Genomic DNA, 5,878 nt, shown 5'->3' on the forward strand with positions numbered 1-5,878 from the left:
CTGAGCTTGGGCACTAGTCTGCTGTAAGGCTCATGGTATTAACCAGGCCTCCTATGAAAGGATCTTGAGCATGGAGGGTAACACAGGGAGTGGCGTGAAACCCATCGGGGAGAGTAACCAGAGCAGCTGCATCGCTATGGCAATGGAGATAAGGGGCAGCCCTCACACTGCAGCTGACGAGTGACATGTTTTCTAGCCCTTTCAATGCCTTGAAGTGTTTTCCTTCTTGACTAGAAGTAGCACAACTTAAAAACAATCAATGTCCCCTTGGAGAAAATTAAAAAAAAAAAAAAAAAAGCAGCAGCATTTTTCCCTTCTATTTTTAAGTCTCATTTCACCACAATAGCTCCAATATTTCACTCCTGACTCAAAGGCAAAGTCCGAGGGAGCAGGATATGCTGTAGGGTATCTCTCTTGCCACACTATTCGTGTTATTTTCAAGTTCCTCTCTCCTGGGTTGATCTTGGCAGCAGATCACAGCGCCGGCGCAGCACAATGTAAACCGGAGCCATTGTTACTCCATCTCCCGCTCCTCATCGCTGCAACAACATTTCCCCACACGCCTCCCAGCAAATTGTTGCCATGTCCCGTCCCACCTTCCCCCCCCCTCCAAAATCCATTAGCCTGCTGCAGTTCAGCTATTCATCTAGCCCCCTCAGAGGCACCGAAATAAAATGGTTTCCCTTTGTCGGCTGACATTACGCAGGGCTTTGACGAACGGTCTTGGTGACAGCGGTAAGGAACTGGCTGCCTGATGGTTTGTGTCATATGTGCTGAGCGGGCAGAAAAGGGTCGTAGGGAAGCAGGCAGCTAGTGAAACAGCCTTAAATTGCTTCATCCCCTTCCATCACCTGGTGAGGGCACAGCAGTGGGTCTGGTGGAGGGCTGGGGAGGTGACCTCTTCACATGGGATCAGGCTGTTGTGCCATCCTAGGAGCATACTGTGGTCTGGGGTGGCTTTTGCTGATGGAGCCAGAACTGAGGATGAGTTGCAATACCAACGGAAAGTGAGGGCTTCAGTCTTCATTAATGGCAGCAGATGCTGTCTGCTGGGGTTTTTGCTTACAAATTGGTGGCTAATGAGGCCCTGTATATCTGTGTATGCACGTGGGCTCACCCCTTCAACAACACAAAGCCAAACACAACACAAAGCTGGTGCACAGCAGGGTGCTCAACCTCAGCTATCCCACCTTGCCTCTTGTGGGTGCATGTTACCCTGGCCCAGCAACTGCAGCAGAAGGATGCTCAGCCAGCAAAGCCAATCCCATCCCTGCAGAAATCCTCATGGCCATGCTCTGTCCAGGCTGGCAGTAGACGGTACCCACGATGGGCTGGGAGCAGCGATAAAAGCAACGTCCGTGGGAGTTCACTGCCAATTTCAGTGAAACAGGATCAAGCCTTCTGTCACTTGGCAACCCGCTTTATTAACATGAACTTGTATCTCTCTCTGCTGCTGTTTTTCCAAGGGCTATTCATGGTTCAAAGCTGTAGACAATACTGTTCCTTTCTTCACTCACCGCCACCTAGTTATCTCTGGCAGAGTGTGACTCTGGAGAGAAGCAATTTGAGAGAGGAAATACATTGGAGATGGAAATAGCATGGAAGATACAACAAGGACTTGACTTTCTTGTTTCTATCTTATTCAAGATTATGTTTCCTGACTGCATCCCCAAAGTCATTTGAGTTGTTCTAAAAATTAAGAAAGGAACAAAAAATAATTTTCATGCACATTATAGAAAATCCAGAGTGATTCTGCTGACTTCCATGGTGTGGGAGTGGGAAAGGGGGTTTGGAACCTGGCCCTTGGCTAAAGCATGAAATACAGGGAAGTCCAGGGCCACAGGAGAAAGAAATGCTATACCCGATTCAGATACCTAGATGGGAACATTTCTGTCAGCATCCCAATTCATCGCCCACTGCAAAACCCATCTTGGTCTCTGCAAATATTCAGTGTCATAAAAATGCAGTAGGTGGACAGAAAAATATTACAATGGAAAATTCTACAAATAAAGACTGTGGCAAGACAGGTTTAGTTGGGAGGAATGACTGATAAAACTCAAAGCCATATGTGTCAAATCTTGGGTGTAGTCCTTTTCCTTGGAAGTCTGTTGGATCAGTTCACCTGTACGGCAAGAAAATTTGTCTTCTCATGCTGGGCTTACCCCAAGTTCCCTGAATTGACATTGAAAGTTGATTAAGAAGCTTCCACAAATTTCATTCATGGAAAGGTGAAAATGAAATACATACACACAAAGACAGGACAATTTTTATAGTAACAGCTTTGTAATTTCAACAAAACTTTTCTTGAAAGACCAAAGTTATCCTCCCATGGGTAAGTCTGATCTGCTTTCTTTGATTTTCTGAAAAATGTATACATAGACTTAAGGTGGTAAGTTTGTAATGAATTAACCAAAAGGCATAACGGAGCATAAACAGAATAGAAAGAAAATGTCAGGGAAGGTGTGAATACAATAACCTTGAGAAACAACAAAAACATCCAATCAGCCTTTCCCCCACTTGGCTGACCTGCAACAATTCAGGCTAAAAGGTAACCGCAGCCCCTGCGGGAGGGCCCAGTGGCCCTGCTCTGAGCGGTGCCCTGAGGCTGGAGGGGGCTCAGGGCAGCCCCATGGGCAGAGCTCCTGCTGCTGCCCCACCACCCAGGACCGAGACACTGGTCTGCAAAGCAGCACTGGGATGCCAGATTATCCCCTCTGTACTTTTGGGGCCAAATGTTGGAAAGCCTCACCAGGACAGTGGCTCTGAAGAGACCCCAGGATGCCAAAATGCCCAAACTGAAACTTTCTATTTTGATCAAATCCAGCTTGATTGCAAAGGTTTCTCCTGCCTGATCCCAAATGGATTTGCAGATGGGGAAATTTATGAGAAATAAACAACTACAGTTAGATTAACACTTGCAGGCCTCTGGCTATCCTGGTAATAAATTAAAAAATTTAAAAAAAAAAAGGGAAAAGGAAAAAAAGGAAAAGGAAAAGAAAACGAAACAAAAAAAAAAAGAAAAAGAAAAAAGAAAAGAAAAAGAAACCTGACAGCAAATATTAGCAATAGATTTTTAACAGGTGGAGGAATTATCGTATGTATCTAGGAAAGAAAACAAAACAGGCACTCCTAAATCACTAGCGCTGTTTTAAACATGAGCTTTTAAATATAGTGTGTGAGCAGCAAATGAGTTCTAATTGAGGAAAGCTTGTAAACAAACAACAGCTTTCATCTGCAGCATCACAGGCAATACAGGCTTTGTGCTGGGGGTTGGACTGTGCTGTGAAGCCCAGGCCTGGGAGTGGAGGCAGGTATGGGTTCTGATCTCCCTGATGGATTTCAGGGCAGGAGCATCCTGGAGCAATGAGGAACAGCAAACCTGGACTCACCTTCTCAGGGTCTGGGTGAGCAAAGGGAGCAGCGTCAGGGCAGTGAACCAGGCACACACAAGGATCCCAGGGCTGCTCCATCTCATCCAGGTGCTGGAAAGAACCAGAGCAACATCTGGAGACAGCCTTGGAGCAGTCAACCTGCAGCGAGAGTCACTTTTTTAAACCAGCTTTAAGAGATGTCACTTGTCTTGAAGTAAGAGAGTTGAGGGCCCTTTCCAGTGCCCATGTGGGCATCTGATCCTTGCCACATTCACTTTTCATCTCCTGCTCTGGGTAAAGACTTGCCTCGACATCCAACATCTATCGAGCACCATGAAGAAGTATTGGAGGAGCGACCTGGGGAAATGGGAGTAGCAGAAAGGAGGGAATGCAGCTCTGAAAGATAGCTGGGGCTGCGGTCAGGGAAGAAAGGTCTGTTACAGCAAAGCATGTGAAGTTAATGCTCAGCCTGTGATGCAAGAGCAGTGGAGATACAGCACGTCAGGAAATGTCTAAGCAGTGCAGATACAATCAGGCTGAAAACACACTGAGCATGCCAAGGAAGTAACCTTGAATGTCTGCTGGTATTTTTCTCTGGAAAGCAACAACAGGATATTACAAAGGGACAGAAACATGGACATGGTTGCCAGTGCTTACCTAGATATATAAATTACCTGCCCTGGAAATGAGCATGAAAGGGAAAACTGTTTATGCCTGGTTCCAGACCGGGGCTCCTTAAAAGGCCAGCGCTGGCTGTGCTGGCAGCGGTGCCCTGCTGAGCTGTCGCAGTCAGCTGGAGGTTTTGACAGCCGAATGGTTGCATTCAGTGTTAGAGTTCAGCATTTCCACTGGGTCTGCAGGGGACAGGCCATGAAAAACACTCCTGTTGCAAGAGAGGTGGGCTGCAGCGGCCAAGCTGTGTGTGCGTCGGGCATCTGCTGATAGGAAAAAGTAGCCCGCCTTAACTCAGATTTTATTTCCAGAAGTTTTAATTGCTCTCTGCTCCAAGAAATGATTAATCACCCAGATGAGCTGAAGTAGAAACTGGCAAATCAAAGCCACCCTTGTTTGGAAAACACTTTACCCACAACCCCCAGTTTAGCACCATACACCACAGCAGGAGAAACACAAACCCCAGCAGAATATAGCACCCGCAGCTCCCAACCCAAGTACCCAAATTTAGGCATGTCGATAGAGCAGCTTAACCCTGAGGATTGCTGGGACCCATATAGACCACCAGAGTCAATGGAAGCAGCAGGTGCTTGGAAACACTGCAAATCAAAGCACTCATTTAGGGCACTAAATATAGAGCAAAATTTAAACACCCGGGCTGGAAAATGTCGGCCATGTAGTCCCTCCGTTGCATTTTGCTGTGGGTCTCGTGCACCCAAGCTGCTGCTGCATGATGCCCGTAGAAGGTGCTGGGTCTCTGCTCCCACCACCGCTGCTCATTAACAGGCTTTTATCCATGGTGACACAGTGCAAAGTAGGTTCTCCTCCTCACTTTTTTAGAGGATATTGCTGCACTTGAGATAACCTCACCGGTTTATCTGTACCGAAAGTGATGTCAGCGGGCTGTCAGAACACCTCCCTGCCCACCCATCACATCCATGCCGCCTCGGGGCTGTGTGCAAGGGTTGTCCCCATGCCACCATGCCGGGGACCCTCTCCAGGCTGAGATTCGCATCCAGGCACCCCGAGCAGCCCTCAACCAAGGCAGTGCCCTTGTGCTTCCCCGAGCACGGTCAATAGTGTCACAGGACAGCAGAGCTCTTTGCTACCCATTTTTTAATTTTTTTTGGTTGTGATTTTATTAAAAAAAAAAAAAAAAAAAAAAAGAAAAGGAGGGAGCAGGGAGTTAAGAGAGGAGAGCTTGATGATCTGCACTCACCTTTTAACTCGCCCAAATGTCCAGCTCCAGCAAATGCCTTGTTTTGTCTCCTGTTGAGAAGCTGCTGCACTCGCCATTTCCAGTTGCTTCTAGGAAGTGGAGGTTAGAAAATGCTGCAGCAGTGGAACTTTTGGTGCCATGTGGAAGGGACAGCCCTGCCCAGGGGACTTTCAGTCCCGTGGAAGGCAGGCCAGGTCAGGGATGTCATCTTGGCCGGAGCAAGGGCTGGCTTGCCCATCTCCTGTGCAGGCTGACTTGGGGTTCCAGTGCCCAATGGCCCTTTCTCACTCCGCTTTACACCTCCTTGTAAGTAACACATGGAGGATTTTGGAGTGTCACCTAGTCATGTAGGCATACATCAATGAAGGGACCACCAAAGAGGGAAGAACTAGATAAACTGGCAAAAGGAGAAACAGATACATAACTGTCCCTGTATTTCTAATCTGTAGAGGTCAGGTCCTGGGACTGCATCCAGCAAGGGTATAAATGGAGGGAAAACTCCCCTTTCCCCAACAGCTATCATATGTTATTTTAAAATTATGTAACACAACTTTATATAAAACTATAGCTCCTAAATATATAGAACTGCAAATCTGAGCCATTTCTGGAGTTACGT

The sequence above is a fragment of the Falco rusticolus genome, chromosome 7 (assembly GCF_015220075.1).
Source record: "Falco rusticolus isolate bFalRus1 chromosome 7, bFalRus1.pri, whole genome shotgun sequence".
NCBI lineage: Eukaryota > Metazoa > Chordata > Aves > Falconiformes > Falconidae > Falco > Falco rusticolus.